The 23707-nt window shown below is 40.1% G+C and overlaps 1 long non-coding RNA gene across 1 annotated transcript in view; it reads left to right on the top strand.

Annotated features, from left to right (window-relative positions):
• Positions 1-1369: 1369 nt before the first annotated feature.
• Positions 1370-23707, top strand: part of LOC119873422 — a 109452-nt gene continuing 87114 nt past the window's right edge. Inside the window, exon 1 of the long non-coding RNA XR_005363994.1 lies at positions 1370-1445. This is a non-coding gene — a long non-coding RNA (uncharacterized LOC119873422). The remainder of the gene's footprint in view (positions 1446-23707) is intronic.

Raw genomic sequence — 23707 nt, 5'->3', positions numbered from 1 at the left:
GTATTGGACATCTGGCAGCTGAGCTGTGCTTTGGCACCGATTCACCTTCTCCACCTCCAGCCCAGCCCGGAACTTTCTGAAGCCGAGTATCACAGATGCCTGTTCTCTATGTATCAGTCTTCTTGCAAAGCAGCCCCAGAGACACAAAGGGAAGAACGATGTGATGGGGGAAGTGTTGGGGGAAGGGGTTGTCTCATGAGACATGTTCTGCACACAGAAGGTGGGACGGCTGTGATGTTTGACATCACTCAGGAGTTATTTCACATTTGTAAGCCTGTGATCAGATCCTGCTCATTTATTTCTACCTAAAATGACATGACAGGAACAGAGACTTACAATGGAAAATTTTCTACCTGGGTCTTTTATGATTTCAGCAGAGATATAAACATCCTCATTTTTCACGGGAGAATAAAAACTGTTAAACATACATCCAATGGGGCTTTGTGGCCTTTCAAGTGGAGCACTAGAAGCAAGTTTCTGCTTTGGAGTCTAAATCTTTTAAACCTGAAAGCTGACACTCGGAGGTGATCTACTTTTCATGTTAGTGAAAGCCTGGGTGAATCTTTAAAAGTAATAAAACTTGAATAGTCCCACTGGGAACTAGGGAATGGGCTTTCAGGGCAAGTTGATTCATTCAATTTCAGTCATGTGAAGTTTAAAGAGAAAGCAAGAGAAGGGAGCAGACAAGATGAACAGAGAAGGCATGGCTGACTTGAGAGGAATGACCCCTCACAAGTCATCCCCTTAGATGCAATTTCTCTTGAACCTATGAAGAGAGACCTCAAAAGCCATGCCATTGAAAGGCAAGTTCAGGTAAAACACACCCACAGTAAACTTCTCCCAACAACCACAATTTGTGCATCTTACTTTATTTTTTTTTAATACAAAAATGAGGAGAGCTTTATGGAAGACCAACACTTGTCACTTTGTGGTTTTCTGAATAAATTACTTGGATAAGGGGGGTGGGGGGCTAGAGCTTGATGCTTCATAATTCTTTAAGAAAGTAAAAACCCAAGTAGTCTGAGAATATAGTTCAGACATTTTTAGGTCGATTTTCGGTCCTTTATTAGCTACTTAATATGACATTTGTGAACATAAAAGTTTTTTGGGGGGGATAAACAAAAGCAAAAGATTTTTTTCCACTTATGTAGCCAAGTACCTGGATGTGAAAGCTACACGTGAGCTGGAACCCCAAGCTCAGTGACAAGCTGTGGATGGGAGGGTTTAGTGTCACATGCCGGTGGCTACACAGCTAGGCTCACCCCCAAGGACTCTGGCTCCCATATCTGTTCCCTTTATGTGACCTTTCGCTATCAGAGGGCCATGCTGGGAGAGAGTCAGAATATTATTTTGAGACTTGGGATTAGTACCTAAAACAGCAAAAGAGGAGCTGGAAATATTTGATTTAAACTTCATTGGCTGGAGGAGTCTCCTCTCCAAGAACTGTGAGTTGCCAGTGGCTTTAAGCTCTTTCTACTCTTAGCTCTATGTAACACAAATATGAACATATTTCCATTTCTTTACCCCTTGGGCTTATTTCCTGCTAGAGGGAAAGTGCTGACATTCAGAGACCTGGAGGAAATATAGAAAATTGGACTTTAATATCTCTCCGTTGCCCTCCTACTTCTTTTGCAGAGGTAATCTATTCTTTTCCTTCCACAGACTTTCCGCCTTCCAGAGGAGTAATTTTACCATATAGAACACAGAATACATACAATAAACATTCTATAGGAATGTAGAATAAATCAGTCTATATGAAATCAAGACAGAAAGAATTGTTAATATATATGGAGTATAGAGTAGACCTCCATTCTTAGGCTGCCAACTTTACTTTATGGCTAGGATTTTCTTTCACTCTCAAATGTGCTCACCAGAACCCTTCCTATTATCCCCATTTTTCAGAGGAAAACAAGACCCACCAATACAGACCATCAGATTTTACTGCACGTAACTCACATACATGTATAATTTGAGATTTTTGTCTCAGGCTGAATCTTTTCCACTTTGGTACCATTAAACTTGGTAAAGGCAAAAGGGACCCCAAAAGTAACACCTGCTCTAGTCTCTTTTCCCCTTCCACAGCAGATAACACCCCTGTCAAACAGAAGGAATCCATTCTGTGTTGAGCCAGGGCCTGGGAACGTGTAGACTTTGAGGTTGCAAGAATAAGTACTGATTTTTGTAGATGGACTGACTTAGTGGCTCCAAGTTGCTAGACGTTTGTCTAATCTTCCCTTCAGGGAAGGGCCTTGATTTACTTGCTGTAGGCTCAACCAAGTTTTAAACTTTGAGACCGTAATCCTGTGATCAGAAATCTCTTAATTGGCATACATCCCCCAAAGATCCTATAACCCTGCAGTCATGTTTGCATTCTAAACAGAACATGTGTTTCATACCGTGTGAAAATGCCAACAGAAACTGCCTGCTTAATTTTATCAACCTTCTTTTTTAGAGGGTGCTGACAGCCTTGCAGAGAGGCAGGCCTAGCAGCTTGGCCCGGCAAACCTGCATTCTGTGGCTTTTTTGTTAAGTGGTACATCAGGAGATTAATTCAGCCCAAGTTTTGCATTTGTATTTTGTACCAATGCCCAGAGGTCTTCGGAGCAAAAGCATATTTGATACCTATTTATCGTCGTCATGGGAGCCAAGGTGATATTGACTTTAGTGAGGTCCTTTGAGGAGAGATGATGAGGAACTGGATATATCTGCTCGGTTCTATTTTCACATCTATCTGCTGTTTGCCAAAAGGTTAAGTTTCTCCCACCTCTCTGTCAGCACTTCCCAACCTTTTCCTTCCAGTGGTATGTTTGGTATTACCAAAGGAGTTAAGGCATTGCTCATGGTAGTGATGACAAACATGGCAGAGATATGTACTTGTGTGTCCACTTGCTCTAGTTGAAGATTTCTTTCTGGGCCTTTTAAAATTTCTTATGTTGGTGGGTTGTGGCTTAGAAGGAGAAGCCTGAGTCTTCTAAAAGAATAATACCTGTGGCACCTGGGTGGCTCAGTGGTTGAGTGTCTGCCTTTGGCTCAGATTGTGATCTGGAGATCCTGGGACCAAATTCTGCATCAGGTTCTGCACAGGGAGCCTGCTTCTTCTTCTGCCTATGTCTCTTTCATGAATAAATAAAATAAAAAAAAATCTGCCTATTGTCAAGTGTGAGAGCCCAAAGACAGGTAATGAATGTCAAAGAAGTAAGGAAGCAAAAGAAGTATATGGAATCCCAAAAGAAAGAAGACCTCTAATAGCCCGGAGCCATCTATGAGGGCAAATACAGAAACCATGGGAAAGTGATGGTTTATTGACCAATCACTTGGATTCTAAGTCTTTTGTCATTTGAAACCTGTTATGGTTTCATCCATTACTTTAATACACTGCTGGGAGCAAAAAAGAGAAATGTATTTAAATGAAGTGTTAAATCTCAAGTTCCAAATTTGTAAATGAGCTTTCCAATGCTATATTTCCTAAGCTTAAAAATATCATTTTTCTGAAAGCAATGCCCAAGATAATTATAACGACAGATTTTTTTTTTTCCTGAAGCACTCTGGGCTTAAAACACACAGACACAGACACATACAGACACACACACAAACACACACACACTTGCCATCTTCCTTTTTCCTGATCGGTTTTTCTTTCCTACCTCTAAAGTTTGAGTTCCTAATAAGTGCCAAGCACCGTGCTAAACATGTTAGCTAGATTCTTTCAGTAATCCTAAAGTTAATACTGTCTGTATCCCCATTTTACAGGTGAAGCAACCTGTCATGGAGTCATGACACAACTAAAAGTCGAGATCTGTTCCCTGAGCCTCTGCTTTAACTTCCATCTTGCTGTCCTTCCCAGCTAATGAGATTAAATAATAATACATATTCTATAAGCTGCACTTGTTTTTATTCATAGCCACATCTTTTAAAAACAATTTAAGTAGTTTTGGGCAGCCCGGGTGGCTCAGCGGTTTACCGCTGCCTTTGGCCCAGGGTGTGATCCTGGAGACCCAGGATCGAGTCCCACGTCGGGCTCCCTGCATGGAGCCTGCTTATCCCTCTGCCTGTGTCTCTGCCTCTCTCTCTCTCGGTCTCTAATAAAAAAAAAAAAAATCTTAAAAAAATAAAAAATAAAAACAATTTAAGTAGTTTAAATGTTTTCCTTCTATTTACCTGGGGAAAACTAGATTTTTAGCCAAATTCCAGTGATGATTTTTTTTTAATGGTAATAAACTCTGTGTATGATTAGGTATACCTATGGGTAGACATATAGATATATAGGTATATTAAAGGATACAAAAGAAACTGTGATTGCCTCCAAAGGGGGGGGGGGAACAAAACAAGTAACATGGTTGAGGTAAGAACTTGATCTGTTGAAATTTCTTATATGTACTTCTATTACCTAACCAAAAGCCATTTTTTAAATCTAATCCAAATAAACAAGAATAACAGAAACTTATTCTCCTGGAAGAATGTTGGCTTTCAAGTGGATAAGCAATTACTTGTGAAAACTCTTCTGTACCATCAACAGAACATTATTAGCCACATCCTATTTTCTGCCAATTATTACCATTAAAAATTATTTCAAAGCCGGTGATCTGTTAATTACATTCAATTCCTCTAGCATGTGTCATAATTTCAGCCTTTAAATAAAAATAGATGGGTTTTATTTAGATGCATTGATGCATTCTCCAAGGAATTCATGCTTTCTTAAGTCTTAAAGGAAGGTAAAAGTTTGAAAGATCAACCTTATATTTTGGATTTCAACAAAGCAGCACAGACTGTGTGTAGTAGCAGGACAAAGTCACGACTGCTTTTTTTGAGAGCGCTAGCCAACCCCGAGATGCTGTATTTTGGATCTGGGCAACACTATTCACTCGCTCATCCATTCATTCCTTGAATTGTGCTCCATGTTAATTAGGTCCTTTTCAGATGTCCGGTTTCCCTCTGGTGCTGACGATATTTGAAGAATTATGGGAGCAAAGGAAGGCATTTCAACAGAATAACACAAAAGCAGTTCTAGTAACCTATTCAATTGCTAGAGTCCCAGCTGCTCATCACTACCGACAAAATTGTGGGCATGGCACTCTTGATAGTTGCACAAATGCCAGGGATTCTTGTAGACTCAGATGCATCTTAGTTGAGGTTTGTATTTGATCACTGAATCCTTTTTTTTTTTTTTTTTTTTTTTTTGTAGCCAGCTGGAGTTTTTGGCTATAATATGTAAACAATTCTTGGATGAATCATGCTGTGGTCATTGTAGACCTCTCACCTGATTGAATAACTAGATCTGTTTTTGTTTCCTTTTTAAAATGGTGAATGACACATCGGTTAGCATGCATAATCTGTGCCTATAGATGCATAATAAAGTACACATGAATAAAATATTCTGCAGGCAGTTAAAACAAACTGCAGGTCTGATTGTCAGGGGTGGCACTACGTAAAATGGCTAAGACTTTGAGCTCTAGGTTTTACAGCCTGGATTTGCCCCTAGTTAGTGCTGTGTCCTGGTGTAGGTTCATTAAATCTCTCTAAGCCTCCGTGTACTCTTGTAGAAAAGGTTTGTTGTGAGGATTAAAGTAAATAACACGAATAAGCTCATAGTACAGGGCATGGTGTTTGGTAATCAATAATGTGAATTTTTAAAAAGGATTTATTTGAGAGAGGGAGACAGAACAAGCAGGGGGAGGAGGAAAGGGTGAGAATCTCAAGCTGATTCTGAGCACAGAGCACCACAGGGGGCTCGATCTCACAACCCCAAGGTTATGATCTGAGCTTAAATCAAAAGTGAGATGCTTAACCGATGAGGCCGCCCAGGCACCCCATAAATGTGCATTTTTATTTTTGTGTTTGAGTCCCTCAGTGTTGCTGAAGACAGGCAGGAGGACAGGGGTAATGGAGGGACCCACGTAGCTGCTCTGTATGGGTGGGCTGAAATAAAAATTTCCTCTGAAAGTTCAGATTTCACCTCCTGCAGGCAAAGTCCTCAGGAACACATTCCTAATCTAGACTTCTACCTCCTTCCCTGCAGAAGCCGTCTGCTTTCCTACGAGGCCCTGAGGTCTGCTCTCTGAACTTTCCCTGGAGGGGGAAATGTTATGCCTTCTTAAACCCCGCCGGCCTACAAAACCAGCTCAAATTTCATAACCATGAAGATCTTCCAAGAAATTACATCCATCCCTCTCTTTTCCCAAATGCCAAGAGAAGAATTAAGTAATTTTTGCCACTCATCTTGGTGGTACATCAGTACTCTAGGCTGCTATGACAAACGGTCACAAGCTTTGTGGCTTCAAGCAACATAACTATATAACTATTATTTTATGGTCTTGTCAACTAGGAGTCTGATATGGGTCTCTTGTGGCTCAGATCAAGGTATCAGCGGGGCTTTTCTTTCCTTTGCATAGAAATCCTTTCCTTGCTCATTCAGGTGTGGGCAGGATTCGTTTTCATGCAGTTGTGGCATTAGGTCCATTTCCTTCCTGGCACTGGCTGGAGGTGGCCCTGAGTTCCTAGAGGGCTCTCTCGGGCCCTTATGCATGGCCTCGACATGTCAGTACACCAGTGGTCTTCTGGAACACTACTAGCCTTTCTATGTTGCTCTCTTTAGACTCTACTTTCTGCCTACTTCTTCCAATTTTAAGAAGTTGTGATTAGATTGAAAGCACCAGGCTAATCCAGGATAATCTCCCCATCTCGAGATTGGTCACCTAGATCACACTTGAAAAGTCTCTTTTTGCCATGTTAGAATGTGGACAATTTTGAGGAGTCCTCATTCTGCCTGCCTAGGTCTTTGACAAAATCAGTTTAGGATGGTAATTATACATACACATGCCTCAACTATATACAGTTTTTTTCCCCCCAGTTGTCTGTGTCTTGCCTCCTTATCAAGATTCTGGAAGGTAGGGAGGAACAAGGTGGGTGCCTCTTACTATTTTTCTGTAGCCCCAACCTGAGCCACCCCCGGTTTCTCAAAGCAAGACAAATGATGGAGAAGACACCTGACAGATTGCTGAGTCATTCGTTCAAGAGGGTCTTTGTAGTCCTAATCTTGTATCGTAAGTAGTCAAATTTATAAAGGATTTATTTTTAATTGGAAGACTGATCTAAGAGATTCCCTCTGATACAGATTCTTCCTTAGGCAAATGCCATGAACTTGACTGACCATGCTTGGAATGATCTAAGTAACAGGTGTCCTGATCTTGAAGCTGAGCTTCAAGGTTAAGTTTGTTGGCTTAGAAATAAAGTTTGTCCTAACAGCATTTATTAAAATCACGCATTCCAGCAATGGCAAAGGAGACAAAGTGCCCTTTGCACGACAGACATTTGTTCTCCAGGAAACAGTATTTAAATGTCCTTCATGTTTACATAACTTTATGAGTGGGGTGATTACTTTTTTTTAACCTGTATAATCTATTAAAATATTAGAACCTCCCCTCTTAGCTTTCTCTGATGATATTCGCTCATAATTCTTCCTACATCTATCCTGTTTTTCTAAGTAAAGCAAATTTTTAAAAAAGCAATTTCTAACATTTGCACATTTTTTTTTTCACTGGAATTTTCTTTCATTTCTTACTGGGAAATTGTCTAATTATTGAAACTCCACTCAAGTTCTTCTACAAGGAAGTCTTCCTTTATCCCTTCTCACCTACATGAAGCATGAAGCATGTCAGAGTATTTTGTATCCCTAGTAATGAGTGCTATGGTTGACATCCTAAAACTAAAATATGTGTATATCAGTTGACTAATAATGGCAATCACAGGAAAAAAAATGAAATGACAAGGTTACATCTTTGGCTCTAGAATCTAATCCTAATCAATTGCTCCTTCCCTCTCACCCCAGCACAATATTATTTAGTTTTGCTTGTTTGTCCAATATTTATAATGACTCTGTGGTATCTGACAACTTTGACTTTTTTTTTTTTTTTTTAAGATTTTGTTTTTTCATGAGAGATACACAGAGAGAGGCAGAGACATAGGCGGAGGGAGAAGCAAGCTCCCCACAAGGAGCCTAATGTGGGACTTGATCTCAGGACCTCAGGATCACGACCTGAGCCAAAGGCAGATGCTCAACCACTGAGCCCCCCAGGCACCCCAATGACTTTGACTTCAAAGAAACCTTTCTTCTGTTGCAGACCTCATAAAAACATTATTCTTGAAAGCCCTTTCTTGTGGTACAAATGAATGTTAGAATCCCCAAGTAAAAGTAGAACTATTTCACTCAAAGCTAGTGAGGAATTCTGACATTCAGCTGACTGACTCTATAACTCGAAGTCTCCACAGCGTGCTGCACCCCACTTACTACATCATGTACAAACGGTCTGCTTCATTACAATAGCCTTTATCACTCCAAGAGAACTAGCAGACCATGTCTCACAATGGTATTATCTACCTTTGGTCCCAGTTTAAATTTAAAAAAGATGGCTTTGTCCTACTACCAAAGCATCATTTTGCATCCTCCAAATGCAAACTACATCCACCATTTGCCTTTACAACGAAATTTAAAATTCTCTCAGTAAGTAGTAGTAAACCTTACATAAAGCCTGGGAGGTAGAATGGGGTAAGGGGTCACCATATATGAATGTGCTTATTCACCTATTAGTTTCTGTAGAACATTCTGTCCTGAGGCAAATCCTCAATATAATAAAATCATTTAGGAAAAAACAACTACCACCAGCCTGCACTTGGCTACTGATCACGGATTTCAATATTGTATTCTCCCGGAAACCAAAAAAAGAAAAATGATCTCAGAAAGGCCTGTTGTTTTGGCAAGCAGTGAAATGCAATTGCATTTCTACATATTGAGTAGCAGTTGGAATTTTATAAATGGTTAATGCTGGGACGACTCCAGGAGGCATTAGAAATATTAGAGTGGGTAGCGCATTACAGCTCAGCAATTCTGCACAGAACTAAATGTTGAGCAGCATCCATAGAGAGTATTTATGACGTAACCAGGCACTTGAGAATATGTTTTTGGAAGCAAAATGAGTTGATGATGAGGGAAGTTATATAACAAATGGTGCCAAGGTAGGTATAAAGGAAAATTATTCATCAGGAAAAACAAGTGCTTTTGGGTATGGAAGACATTTCTAACAATCTCTCCAACTATAGAAAGGAAGCCTGTTTAGACTTTAAGAAGAATGAAAGGGTATTAACAAAGGCCATAAAGTACAAGTCTAGTTGGTATTTGGTCATGCTTTTCTTTGAATCCTTCACTTTGGACCTTGGTTAGACATGTACACACACACTACACACCTATATACATATGTACCTGTGTTCGTGTGTATCATTATACAGTTTCAGACTCCTGGATCTTTATAATGAGATCTATCTTTTTTTAAGATTTTTATTTATTGGGCAGCCTGGGTGGCTCAGCAGTTTAGTGTCGCCTTCAGCCCAGGGTGTGATTCTGGAGACCCAGGATCGAGTCCCACGTCGGGCTTCCTGCATAGAGCCTGCTTCTCCCTCTGCCTGTGTCTCTGCCTCTCTCTCTCTCTCTCTCAGTCTCTCATGAAAAAATAAATAAAAATCTTAAAAAGATTTTTTAAGGCCTTATTAATCTTAAAAAGATTTTTATTTATTTATTCATGAGAGGTACAGAGAAAGAGAGACTTAAGCAGAGGGAAAAGCAGGCTTCTCTGCAAGGAGCCCAATGTGGGACTCAATTCCGGGACCCTGGGATCATGACCTGAGCCCAGAGGCAGACACTCAACCACTGAGCCACCCCAGTGCCCTGAGGGTTTATCTTTTTAATTGTTAACTGCCTATCTCCAATTGTTCCTTCTCCAATCCTCCAAATACAGAGATACACTGAGCTGCACACCTCTCCTGTTATTCCTTTGGCTGGCTTGGAAGCTTGGCTGCTTTCACGGCTCCAACTGTCCAGAGTGCGGATACTAGATGGCTTCCTGTTTGTTTTCTCTGGGACCTGACATCTCTCTACCACTTTTCTTCTCTGTATTCAACTGTCCATCTACGGCCTTTACAATAGATTCCCACAGCAAATTTCCATAATCTTTCTTCCTCTTGGAGATTTCTATGCTAGATTTCCCCATTTGGCTTCTTTTTCCCAGGTATCCAGGCTCAAAATCCTCACATTTTTAATCCCTTCCTTTCTCCCCCCAAGGACAGCTGTCTCGCTTCCAGAATCCCCTGTTCTCTCCCACATCTGCCTAGTATCTTTCCTTGCAAGTCTCTAACCTACAACTTTAGAGCTCAACTAGAGCAGCAGCAGCAGTATGATGATTGGTCCGTTTGGCTTTCTTCTTTCCCCACTCACCTTATCCTAGGCATTACTACCAAAAAAAAAAAAAAAAAAAAAAAATAGGCAATTACATGGGTCACAACCCCTGTGTGACAATATCTTCAGTGTTTTCATGATAAATCCAAATCTTGCCTGTCCTTTATCAGATGTACACCTTGAACTCTACTCTACCCTTATTCAATATATTTGGGGAGGGGCTACAAAATTCTGTATTTTTTGCTCATGTAATTCATCTTCCCTGAAATGTTTTTCCTCACACATCTTTATCCAAGTCCTACCCTTTTCCACAAAATGCAATTCAAATTTGATCATGTTTGAGGAAGACCAAAATAATTTCATTCAGTTTAAGTTGAAAGTATTTTTTAAAGGCCTTATTAATCAGACCCTTCACGTAGGAAACTTTTTCATAGGAAAACAAGCAGTGGGAGAAGTAGGGCAGTTGTTGTGTGCATCTCAACGTGGGAGGTGAGTAACTTGTATGGCATTTCCTGAATGGTGGGTGGCAGATGACCAAAGTCTAGGTCTTTGGACTCCAATCAACATCTCTACCTTACAGTGTGAGTGGAGGCATCGTGGCATACTCATGAAGTGCAAATACATAGCTGTCAGGCGGCCCGGATTTCCATCCTGGCTCTGCCATTTATTAGGAATGTGAAGTTGGACAAATCAGTAGACATATCTGTTCCATTTCCTAATCTGTGAAATGGGCCCAGCAGTTTTGTGTGAGGTCAAAAAAAGGTAATGCAGGTAAAGTATTTAGCACAGTGCTTGCAGTGAGGAAAGCTTTCAGTAATGCAGCTGCATAAGGCCCTAACTGGATAAAACGGACTTCTCCAAAGACTAGAATGACATCCCCAAATACCAGTAGCCTAAAGGTGGAGTTCTTTTCAACCTCATAACTCTGATTATGCATTAAGACTCAAGATGCTTTCCCCTCCCATTCTAGATAGGATGGTTTAATTATACCACTGCAATCAAATGAGATTATACAAGTCCATCAATCTATCGTCTCTTTGATATGTTTTCCTTGGGTAAACATAATTTTCAACAGTATTTTCTTAGTGGTTAACAGTGTTTTACTCCTATAACTGAAATTGTTTCTTTACTCTTTAGGTCTCTCACCAGGCCAGGAAAATTAGAGCTTCAGCTCACACACACTTCCAGAAAGCACTATTTCATACCATAGATCATTACTTTGCCTGGAAAGCCCGCAATTTAATTTTTGGATTAGCCACACTAATCATCTCCCTGAGAACCAGATGCCCCACTGCCAAATTGTACCAACAGAGAGAAGTAACATTCAGCTTTTGGAGAAATTCTAAGTAGTTCCAAGCAGTTAGCAGTAAGCAGTATATGCAATGGCTAAATGCTTCATCTGGACTCAACTTTCTGAGTTGAAATCCTGCCTCTTACTGATATTGGATCTTGAACAAGTCTCTGTACCTTTCTGTACTGGTTTTTATTTCATTTTTTAACTTGGAAGATTACTGTAATACATAAATGAAACAATGCATACAATCATTCAGATTCTGTTAATAGAAGCACATAAAACTTAAATGTTATCAATGTTAGTGTTATTATTTTGATTTATCCAAAGATGTGCTCTCTCTGATAGCAGCTTCTCAACTCTTTCCTCTGTGCTATCGACTTACGGGCTTCTCTCTTTTGTCTTTTGTTCAAGTAAACTGAAAAGAATTTGGCAAAGTTACAAGTGAGTAAACCCCAATCTATCAGAGGGCAGTGGTGGGGAGGATGTATAGCAGTGGGTTGGAGGTCTTCCTCAAAATGTCCATGACTAAAATATTAGCCATGGTGCTAAGTGACTTCCAAAAAACCTGAGATTGCACATACGATCCCAACTTGTAGCAGCTGCCAGGGATGGCATTTGAACAAGTATCTACTGAAAAATGACTAGAATGTTCTTTGCTTTTCCATAAAGGGAATCTTGTTAAGTGAATTGAATAACTCCTAGGGGTGTAATAAGACCTGGCAAATCAGTGCTCTTCTGGAGAACGTAATCATGCCTTCTGGAGCTATACCACAGGCACTCAATTATTTAGAGGGATCGTCGGGCACCCAGCCCATCGACTCTTGGATAGTGTTTTAGAAGTCATGAGGGTTGCCTATCTGAGCTGCTGAAAAGGGGAATGTCCTACATCACACTTTAAAATGGGTAACGCGTAATGCACTGGAATTTCTCCCGTCACCCTCTGGTCTAGCCTTTGCCTTAAGTCTGTAGAGACACAAAGATAAGAAGATACTTGCATGTGGAATTTGCAGTGCTTTCTATCACATGAAATTTCTCCTGTTACGTGTACTTCGGGGGAAATGTATTTCTGTAGAACTGTATCTGCGATACTAAAAAAATAAACTGTTACTAGAAATAGGATAGTACAGGGAAAGTAATCATGATCATTTTATGAGTATACTTTCGGTGGCCCACAAAACCCTTGAATATAGGAGTTCATTTGATTCTTAACTTTTGGATATGCACCAGGTGACTTGCCAAGACCACACAGCCAATAAATGTGAAACCGTGACTTGAATCTAGGACTTCTGACTTTTAAATTAGCTGTGCTTTATAATACAGTGTTCTACTTAAGCCGTAGATTATGTCACCCATAGAAGTTAAATTAATATTCAATTATTCAGGATTTTTATTTACTAAACAGTGTTTTTCAGCATACAGCATGTGCCAGTTTCAAATATCTCTCCTCCCCAGTTCCCTGCTCTCTTAATTGCCAGCCCTAAGCACTCCATTCATTTGGCCACACCTTTTCAGTGCTCCAATGGTCCTGAAATTTCATTGTACAGGAGACAGCCTTAGAGTGCTTAATAAACGGCAGGTGTCTGGGACTTTATGCCCAAGAGGCTGTGATCCAGGCTGTCTAGTACCATATTCTGAGCAACCTGGCACTCAGCTCGGATTCCAGTAGCTATCTAGGTCTTTCCTCCATGTAGATTCCTAAGCCAGCCATTGAACATTACCATCGTTCAACTCTCTATGCTCCTGATCTTCAACAACACAAACCTATAAACCTGGATCATCCTCTCCTCCTTCTTACCTCTCTTCCTCCTCTTTCTTCATCTCCATCCTAATATCTTAAAACAAAGCACCTCCTGAGAAAGATAAATCCAGACTCTACCTGTTGCAAGCAAAGCCCTATCAGCTCAGTATCATAGCTTATTAATTATAGTGCATTTATTATTGGCTTCAGAGTATCTTCCCCCAGGAGCCTATCTTCTCTTCCCCTGGGCCTTCACTAGCTCTACCTTAGAGGAAGGTTATTCTAGGGCTTCTTTTTAGGTTCTGTTGGAAGGTCCATGGAATATGCAACCTTTATTAGACATTACACCAAACTCAGAGACGCACAGAATTCTCAGCCTTAACTCTTGGACCACTCCAATCCTGGTCACAAAGTTTATGGTGTGTCCCAATTAGTCTAGTTTCCCTCCCTCACTAGCCTTTAGTCATTCAGCTTAGATCACAGGTCCTTTATTTGTGTGTTCTGCTAGACTGTAACTAAAACTGTTGAATATGTATCTAATAAACTGAAATGACTGCTGCTGTCTGTAGGTTATGGCTCTTGCAATTGCCGACCTGTGGGTCATCACAGGAGTAAGTCAACAACTTCATCTTACCAGTTAGAGGGATTTAGAGTTCTATTCCTAGATTTTAGGACATCCCAACATAGGCTGTGAGCATCTTCATGCCCATTGCATCACAGCCAAGCCATCATCTGACGTAGTAGATTGGTGATCTGACTAGATTTCTGCCTTTATATCTCTGCCTGGTACCCCCTGGGGCTATTTTTGGACCTTACTAATGACACCTGATGATTGAGCTGTGAGACGCTCTACCTCTCTGACTTTGGCTCTAAGCTACAGACTGCAATCATGTTTTTAATATCCGCCCTAAGCAGGTATGACTTCATAGATCAACCTGTAGTGACCAGAGATCTTCAACTTCTTCGTTTAGCCATGTCTTACATTGAAGATTCTGGCAATTCTTGTGGGGTCCTGCTTTAGACCCAGGTTAGTCTCCTTGAATCCTACCCTACCCAGGTTTCTTTTCTTTCCAAGTACCCAGAGCCTAAGAACACTTCTCATCTAATACACTGAATTTTGAGAGAAATCCTTCATCTTTCTCCTCCATCACCAGTAGACAGCATCAAATTTTGACTAAAGATAATTGTGTAACTGAAGTCTAATCTCTTCCCTCTAGCAATGGTGGGCTGAAGGTTTGGCCCTGCCTCATGTTCCTAGAGCTAGGATGAGCGTACATTTGGTCAGCTGATCATGGCTAAGAAATATGGAACAAAGGGCAAGTTAATTTATAGCCCAAGTGTGTGGGTGAACTGAAGGGCAGGGTAAATCTAAATCCTCTAGGGAGGAGGAATGAGTGAAATGCCAGAAAGGCATCTGAAACACATGGTTGGCTAAAACAAATTGAATTGCAACCTGAGGGGGAAAGGGTGGGTTTATAAGAGTGGATTTTGAAGCCAGTGCAGAAAGTTCCAGAAAACTAAAAAATCCGGAGGACTTTTAGCCTTTTATAAAATAGTCATGGCTGCACCTATGATCTGGGAGGCACAATTCAAGCACCATGACCAGCTCAAAGAATGCTGGATTGCTCTACTCTCATAGAAACATCCAATCGTTCTAGAGCTTTTGGTTACCTGTCCAAACTGACTTATTTCAGCTGAACAAACTATACCACTGGCAAGGGTACTTGAAAGAGCTCACTAAAACAATGCATGGAGTACTCTGGATTGAGTAAAGAAGTTTAATGTTTGATTAAGCTATAACTCTACAACCTTCTGGTACTTTGGTAGTGATATGCTTAGTAATTTTCAATGCAATGTTCTTGTGAACATGATAACTAGATTTATTTTTCTCTTCATTTGAGATGAATACTCTTAATATATCTTTATAAATTATTTTCTCTAGGATTATTGACTCCCTGTCCTCTTGAAAAATATATCAACAACTAGCAAAGAATTAAAATGTAGGAGCCATTAATCTCCAGAGAGACTACACACAGACAATTCTCCTCTTTCCCCTTCCCTCAAGGGACTTGAACATGAGGGGTTAGGAAAGAGCTACTAGTTTGTGCATGCCTTTATTGCTCTTTGTCTTGACAATATCTACCTATTTTATCACAACAGGTTCTTCACATCTGTGTCACCTATCCTAATTTCACTAGTAAAGGCTGCTTCCTCGGATTTCTAGCTCAGCCCTTTACCCTTTGCAAAGATCTTCTTGATCATTATAACCTCTTGGGGGGTATTTTTCTAAAAGATGTAGCTCACTCCCCAAAGTGAAAACCCAAGGGGAAATCTACCAATAAGCATTACACTCGTATTTCCTAGTCTCTTAAATTAATTTGCCAGAAGAGAAACTTCAATGGCAAAAACAATTAAACAAAAATGGTGGTGGGGGGGATGAGAATGGAGGTGAGTATATTTGTTTCCTATTGCTGTTATCACAGATTACCAGAAACCAAGTGGCTTAAAACAATATACTTATTATCTTGCAGTTCTGAAGGTTAGAAGTCTGGAAAATGGATCTTTTGGGCTAAAATCAAACATAACAAAACTGCATTTCTTCCAGGGACACGAGGAGAGAATCTGTTTCCTTGTCTTACCTAGCTTCCAGTTGCCACCTACATTCCCTGATATGTGCCCCTTCTCATCTCTTCAACGTTCTTCTGACCAACCTGTGCTTCCATCTTCAGATCTCCTCTCTGCTTTTGACCTTCTTGCTGCCTCCTTATAAGGACTCTTATGATTACACTGGGCCTACCCAGATATTCCAGGATAATCTCAAGCACTCAGTATCCAGAATTAATTCGCCCCTGCAAAGTCTCTTTTACCCATCAGATCAGGTCATATATTAACAGGTTCCTGGGATTAGGGTGTGAACATCTTTGAAGGAGCTATTTTTCAGGCTACTAAAGGGAGATTTTACATATAAACAGTTTTTGATGATATAGTTGAGCCCTTCAAGATTTATTCTCCTATTTTCATTTGATTCCATTGAAACCCAGAACAATTATAAATTGGGTCTGCCAGAAAGCCCAACTGGACCTTGATGGGGTTCAGGGCTCAGTGTTCAATTTACAGTAAACCACTCTTTTTCCATTATAATACAACTCTTTCATATATGAGACTTCATGCAAGCAAACTAACTTTGTGTAGTCCTTCCTGCTTCCCAAACTGACTTTGTGTAGTCCTTCCTGCTTCTCAAACTATAGGTAAATTTCTAAATAGTCTACAAGTTGCAATTTAAGAGTCTTTCATTTCCACCGTGCACCCGTCTCCCCTCTTCTCCCCTACAAAGAGCAATTAAGCAATTCTCAGAGCTCTTTGGCAACCCCCTTCCCATAGAAGACTTAGAGGTGAAAACATGATTACGGTTCGACATGACTCCTCGTACTCCTAGGGGTCCTCATAATGTCCCCTTTAATGTATAAAACTCCTTTTCATTATAAAGTGAACTACACAAAAATTATTTTTCACTATCCATTTCATTCTCATATGATTTTCTTTTTTTTCTCATATGATTTTCAATTCTTTTTTGTTCTGTACTGAGTTTTTACTAAAATATATTACTTTTGTAAATTAAAGGCAATAAGTGTATTTTTCAAAATCCTCTTCAAACCGAGTCAACATCTAATGTTTCAATTCTTTTCCCAAAGTGTATCACATCAGACTTTAATGATGTTAAATATAATGTATGTGTAATACTGAAATCTGAGAGGACTTAGTAATATTGCCCTGTGTAGACCTAACAATAATAAATCCTATTGTAGACCAAATAGCCTTCACCCTACAGTCTGTAACTTTTAAGGAAAAACCTAAGGAACTTGAGATGCAGATGATCCCAGATACGTAAGATTCTTGGAAGATGAACAGTCAGCCTTTCAAATTAAGAGATTTCTTTTCCAAAAGGAACAAAGATAAACCTGTCAGAAGAATCCAAAGGGGCCTAATGTCCTATTTCACTTTGCATATCATTTATGAGCCTCTCCTACTCTTGCTAACTCTTTCTCCCCAACCTTGGGATGGTAGTGAGATCAGTGATAAAAAGCTGAGAGATAAAGCTGAGAGATATGGTGAGAGAATCTCTCCTATACAAATTCTCTGTAAAACTTTGGAAAATTAAGAATCCAATAACTTATGTTTGGGCCATGTCAAAATGTCCCCATATAAACATAGAGACACCATGCCAATCATTAAAAAAACCATGTATCCCTTCTCATTTTCTTGTTTAGCCCATGTTTGCCACAATGCAAGGTACACAGGAGATGCACAATTAACATTGCATGAGGTTATAAATATCATGCTTGCATTGTTGCAAATTACTTGACATTACTGGGCTATAAAAGACACAAGATAGTAGGATTGTGTAGATTTTGTGGCAAGGTCTGAGCCGGAAGATCTATAGCAGAATCAGTTTGCAAGATTCCTTAGGCTTCATATTTCAGGATTTGGTGCTTTATACTGAAAGTAATTAAAAGTCAGAAGGGATTTGTAAACCAGAATCCCATAGCAGGGCAGTTAATACATTTGAGGAGGATGGGGAAAGAATGGCCATAAGTCTGCATTTCAGAAACTACTGCAATAATTCCCCAAAACTGCAAATATGTGATCTCTGAATTTAGCTTTTTGGAATATGTGCCACAACAAAGAATAGATATTCTTTGAATACTAGGTCCTTAGTTGCATTTCACTGAAATAGATCAATGATTAGGTGCTAGATGTGGAGCGGAGCCAAGGGCGGGGGGGGGGGGGGGGGAGGGTCAGGTTAATCAACCTATTATCTAATTATTCTATAGCATTTCCTCCCTGCACAGAACCTTGTTAGTGTGAATAATCAGTAGGTTTGAATCTATGTAAAACCATGTAAGAGCAGAAAAAATGTGTGTGTGTGTGGTTCTTTGTGCATGTGTGTCTGGATGTTTGTGTATTTCTGGGAGAGAAAGGTCTACCTGAGGCAGAAGGAGGAAACAATATTAAGGGTCAATGTCAAATTCTTACTCCCATTTTAATGTTGATTGACGATTATTAACACAACTCTGCCTTAGTATAAACACAGTCTGATTTTAACTGATTTTTATAGAGAAATTTTTCCCTAGTAGCTTTAAATCAGATTATACTTTATTCTTCAAACTCAGTGGCTGATCCACTAGGGATATTAAATTCACTTCTATTTGCATTAAAACCAATGGGACCTATTACATATAAACACTATTTCTTACCGATTAGTGTGAAGAAGGTAAGCCATTTCGGTATGCATCATCTAAAATGACTTGAGTGGGCCCTAAAATCTGAATATTAGTAATCGCAGGAAAGAAAGAAGATATTAGTGACATCTGTGACTATCTGGCGAAGGGTGGGATCATATAGAGCGGCTCTCGTCTAAGAAAAATATTGATTCATTTAAACATATCCTCCCACCTAGTCAGAGAGCAGTGCTAACTCTCAGATGTGTAGATTCAACACATCAAAGTCTGATCAGGAAGCCGTGCAGACAGCTATTCCTGCTCACTTACTGCTTGGGGTTCAATTGTAGATCTCTTTATTACAAAGAACAGCCAGGCTACTGTTGTATCATCAACAATCACTTGCTTTTAAAAAAACGTCCGTGCATATGCCAGAGACGCAATAATAAAGAATCTGACATAAGCCAAATCTTCCCTCTGCTGGGAGTTAATGTCTGAATCTGCAGTCAGAAGCAAGACAGGGGGCAGGTGGAGGCAATGCAAATGCAGCACCCCAGTGCCTTATTATAAAGGAGACCCCACTAGGGGCATAGGTGGCCTTAGTCTAAAAAGGGAAATAAACGAGTAAGTGATTTTTAAGCAAGGTCCTTCTTGTGCTACAGCTAAAGGATGAGAATGGGACATATATCTTTGCAGTTTTATATATTTCATTTTGCATCTAGTCCCAGCCATTGATGTTAGAATGTGACACGATCCAGTCTGCTGGAAAATACAGAGAACGATCTGCCTCTTTCTCTACTTAAGAATTGCCCTCGAGACTTCCGCTTTTCTTACTGTTACCCAGATTGCCCAGTCAGGAGCAAAAACACCTGCTATCTATGTGAGTTTCCCCAGCTGGAGAACACTGGATCTGTTAGAGGAAGACCATTTGCATCTCATGCCAGTCATATAGAGTTTTTGAGGGTTAAACGATCAAGGTACAACAGGATGCAATGAAATGAAATCTGTGTTTGCTGAAATTGCTGAATACCATAATGGCATTAGATGAACAGAGAGCTTTGATTAAAAAAAAAAAAATCCAAGATCAAGCCTCTTCCAGCACTTTCTCCTGTTCTATAATTTCTTGCTTGTTGCCTGTGATGCCAATGCCTTTATTTCATGCCAACATGGCAACTGATGGTAGTTGAAAATTTTCAACGATTCCATTCATTTTCATGGCCACTGTTGGATGTGAAAACCCAAACAGAAACATGTCAGCCTCTAATAGATACCTCATCACCCAAAGCACAAAGGTAGTATGAATTCAGTTACAATAGCAGCAAAAATATTTCGTAGAGGAAGGTGACCTGCATTCTGAGGGGCGTGTGCCAAGAGGAGGTGAGGTCCCTGGAACTAACCAAAGTCTTTCTTCAAGGGAGCTCATGTTCTCACCATTAACCAGGAAAGAGTTTACAAAGAAAAAGGAGGGGAAGACCTCTACTTTAAGATAGTTCACTTTTTTTTTCCTGCCCTTAAGTAAATTTTAAGTAACTTGATTACTTTCAGATATTTGTTTGCCTGAAAAATGAGCATCTTTTCGTGTGATTCTGTACTCTGTAAGGGGGCCTTCTTCTATCAACAGCCTGAAAGGTAAGCAGGATCAGCCTGGAGTTGGGTTTCTGATACAGGTTAAAAAGCCACAGCTCTTCCAGAAGGTGGTAAAACAATTACTGGCATATTTTATTACATACACCTAGGAGTTTAGAACACAGCAGAGACACTTCCTACTTCAGACTGCTTGGAGTTTAAAGGGACCCAGAGCTCCTAATCAGGGTGAGGAGATTGTCTGAAACAAGGCAGCGTCAGAGAACCCGCATTGCCACTCACCTGTATCAGGTTATAGCTCAAGCAGAAGAAGATGATGCACTAGATTTCCTGAACCAATGATGAAAAAGAGTTAGCTTGCGGCTGTGCCCAGTCATGCCTGACCTGTGTACAAAGAAAAGAATTAGCCTCCCTATTAGTCTTTCTCCAATTTCCTGGAAAAGGGTAACTTCTTGCAATAGAAACATTCAGGTTTTAGTCATGTTAGCAATAATTGTGGCAAAGATCCTATTAATATGTCCTACGACTTGGGGCAGTAGGTAGACCATGTCTTCTTTCGGTGCTTTTGTTTGGTTTTTTTCTGTTTAACTTTTCCTATCCCTTCCTGTGGTTATCTTTTTAAAGTTTCCAGTTGTTCTCTCAAAGCCTAGAGCAACAAAAGCAACAAGATTAAAGAACAAGAAAACAGAAAGGCAAGTCTATTTTTCATCTATGTCCCCACTGAAATACCACAGTACTTCCTGTAACAGGTTGAACGAGCTAGTTCGTGTCCACAGAGTTTCTAGTGCTTCGGGTTAGAAACACTAAATCATAAAGTAATTTCCCTTCGGTGATGATAATTAAATAACTTTACAAGAAGGAGATTTCTAACAGAGGAAGACAGCGGGAGGTGAATCCTTTGTCCATCCCTCCCATGTGGCTAACATGGCAACGATGTTTTCCTGATCTCCGAGAAGTGAGATGCTGTTATCATTGTTAGAGATTTTTTTTTCCCCATTGTTAGAGATATTAAGTGACACTTTGGATTTAAATCTTCCAAACTAATTGACAAGCTACTTATTCCTTAGAAGGCAAACTGTTAAAAGAGAAGGCAAATAGGTATAGAGATTTTCGTTTGGTTAATCATCTATAGTGAAATACTATTCAGTTGATAATGGGCATCTTTGAAAAAAAAAATCTTACCTTTTTACACAAGTTAACCGAATTCAATTTGCCACTCTGTAGCAAATTTTAAAATTAAAATCAGGACCCAAGTGTAGATAAAGAAGGGCCACTTCTGAGTAAGAGAAGTTGGCTAAGAAATACAATTTTGCTGAAATTGGGCGTGCTCTTGGCTTATTTGAAAACACTCAGGTCCACTTGAAAATATTCTATCTGGAAGCATTCTATATCCATGGATGCCACAGTCACATGGATTATATTCTATATAAAATGCTCACATTCACAAGAGTACCATGAGTACACAGATCAGGGATTGGCAAACCACAGTGCATGGGCCAAATCTGGCTTGCCACCTGTTTCTGCAAATAAAGTTTTGTTGGATGAAAGCTCCGGTCATTTGTATAGATGTGCTCTGTGGCTGCTTTTGCACTACAATGGCAGAGGTGGGTAGTTATCACTGAGAATATACATGGCCTAAAATATCCATAATCTAGCACTTTACAGCTAAACATTGCCCACCCTGTGTAGAAGGCTTCAAGTTGTAGCATATTGTTTACTATTTCTCTTTTCCCTGGGCAGAGATGATGGCAGAGGAGCCCTCCTGGCTGCGTGTGTATACACGAGGCAGACAGATGCATTGATTAGGGCCTGCCACTTAGGAGTGAGTTGATAAAATTAGTCGTTGTCACAGATTTTATTTCTTCCTGCTGTCCATATTTCACTGATTCATGCTGTTGCACAAAGGGAGTACACAATTAAACATAATTAGTTGCCTATAGAGTGAGCGACCCTCGCTTAGATGAATGACTTGAATTGCATATTTATCCCGAGCTAGGATCATCGCCAGCAGTATGCTATTGTGTGTAATGAACAAGCAGAGCATCCTGGGAGTCTTTAGATCATAGCAAATAATTGAACCATGGTCCAAAACAGAGTTCCCAGATGCCTAAAGTCAGGGCCTCCATCCACCATTCTTCAGACACAGCATGGCGCTCGAAGCCAGCAAAAATAGGTAATTGTTGATTCTGCCTTAAAAATAAAAGTTTAACTTTAAAAAAAAATTTTTTATTTAAGAACAAAAACTTTATTTTTTTCTTTAAGCTCTAGCTCTATGCCCAACATGAGGCTTGAACTCACGACCCTGAGATCTACCCAGGAGGCCTCACTCTCCCCACTATATTATCATGGTGCATAATTTTGACACTGCCAAGCCTTATTATACGTATATAATTAAGCAGTTACTGATTCCACTTGCTCTGCTGCAAGCCTGAGGATGGCTATTTAAACAAGAGTGTGAAGCTGTCATTAACACTAAACCAAGAGTAAACACAGGGAGATGACAGGTGGTTTTGGGTGCCGGTAGTGATGGATCACTCAGCCATAGTTGAGCTTTGTTTTGTTTTTAATGTACATGAAAGCGTAAGTGATTATCTCATGTAGACTTCACCTTAACTCTGAGAGGGAAGAGGAGGGCAAAGATCAGCATCGCTGGTGTCTGTTCATGGGACTCATTTACTCATCAACACTTTACAGTGAAATTGTAAACAATCAAAATATTGTAGAGGCGGGGCACCTGGGTGGCTCAGTGGTTGAGCATCTGCCTTTCGGCTCAGGTCATGATCCTGGGGCCCTGGGGTCGAGTCCCACATCGGGCTCCCCACAGGGAGCCTGCTCCTCCTTCTGCCTATGTCTCTGCCTCTCTTTCTGTGTCTCTCATAAATTAAATAAAATCTTAAAAAAAAAACACAAAAAAAACTATAGGGGAGAACTCACAACTCAGAATCTAAGATTTTATGTTTATTTAGTCTGCAGAATGACAGGATTCAGTGATCACTCAAAATCCTATAGTTAGGAACTGGCTCAGCAGAGATTAGAATCCAGGTAACAAGCTACATTAGCCTATGTAGCTAATGTCTATACTGACTCAGAATGACACCTATATATGGAGCACTTACTGGTTATTCCCCTCCAAACCCCATTTATTAGTTTCTGCTGTGTGCCAGGCATTGCAGGGAGGGCACGGAAGATGGAGCAGTAAGAAATGCATTAACCACACATTTATTTATTTAGTTACTTTTAACCTACCACAACTCTGATGGCTCTTGGAAGAAAAAAGAACAGGGTGCTACCAAACACGTAGCAGGAAGTCCTTACGGACGTCAGAGGAAGTAAATTTTCAGGTACGTCTAAAGGATGACTGGGAGTTTTGAGGAGGTTGAGAGGAGGAAGATGCGTGGATACAGAAAGAACATTCCAGGCAGAGGGGGCAGGAAGTGTGAACACTCCGGACATAAATAATCATGGTGAATACTCACCCATTCTCCCTGAATTCAAGCTCTACCCAATGCTGATTTCCTGGTTCTTGACACACATTCTTCCTCTGGCCTCTTTATTTTCTTCTCTTCCTACTTCATTTACCCCCACAGGGTCCTTTTTCTCTGTTTCTTTCTTCCTTTCTTTCTTTCTTTCTTTCTTTCTTTTCTTTCTTT

The sequence above is a fragment of the Canis lupus genome, chromosome 9 (genome assembly GCF_011100685.1).
Source record: "Canis lupus familiaris isolate Mischka breed German Shepherd chromosome 9, alternate assembly UU_Cfam_GSD_1.0, whole genome shotgun sequence".
Classification (NCBI taxonomy): domain Eukaryota; kingdom Metazoa; phylum Chordata; class Mammalia; order Carnivora; family Canidae; genus Canis; species Canis lupus.
The sequence above is the reverse complement of the archived record's forward strand: the minus strand, read 5'-3'. Positions and strand labels throughout refer to the sequence as shown.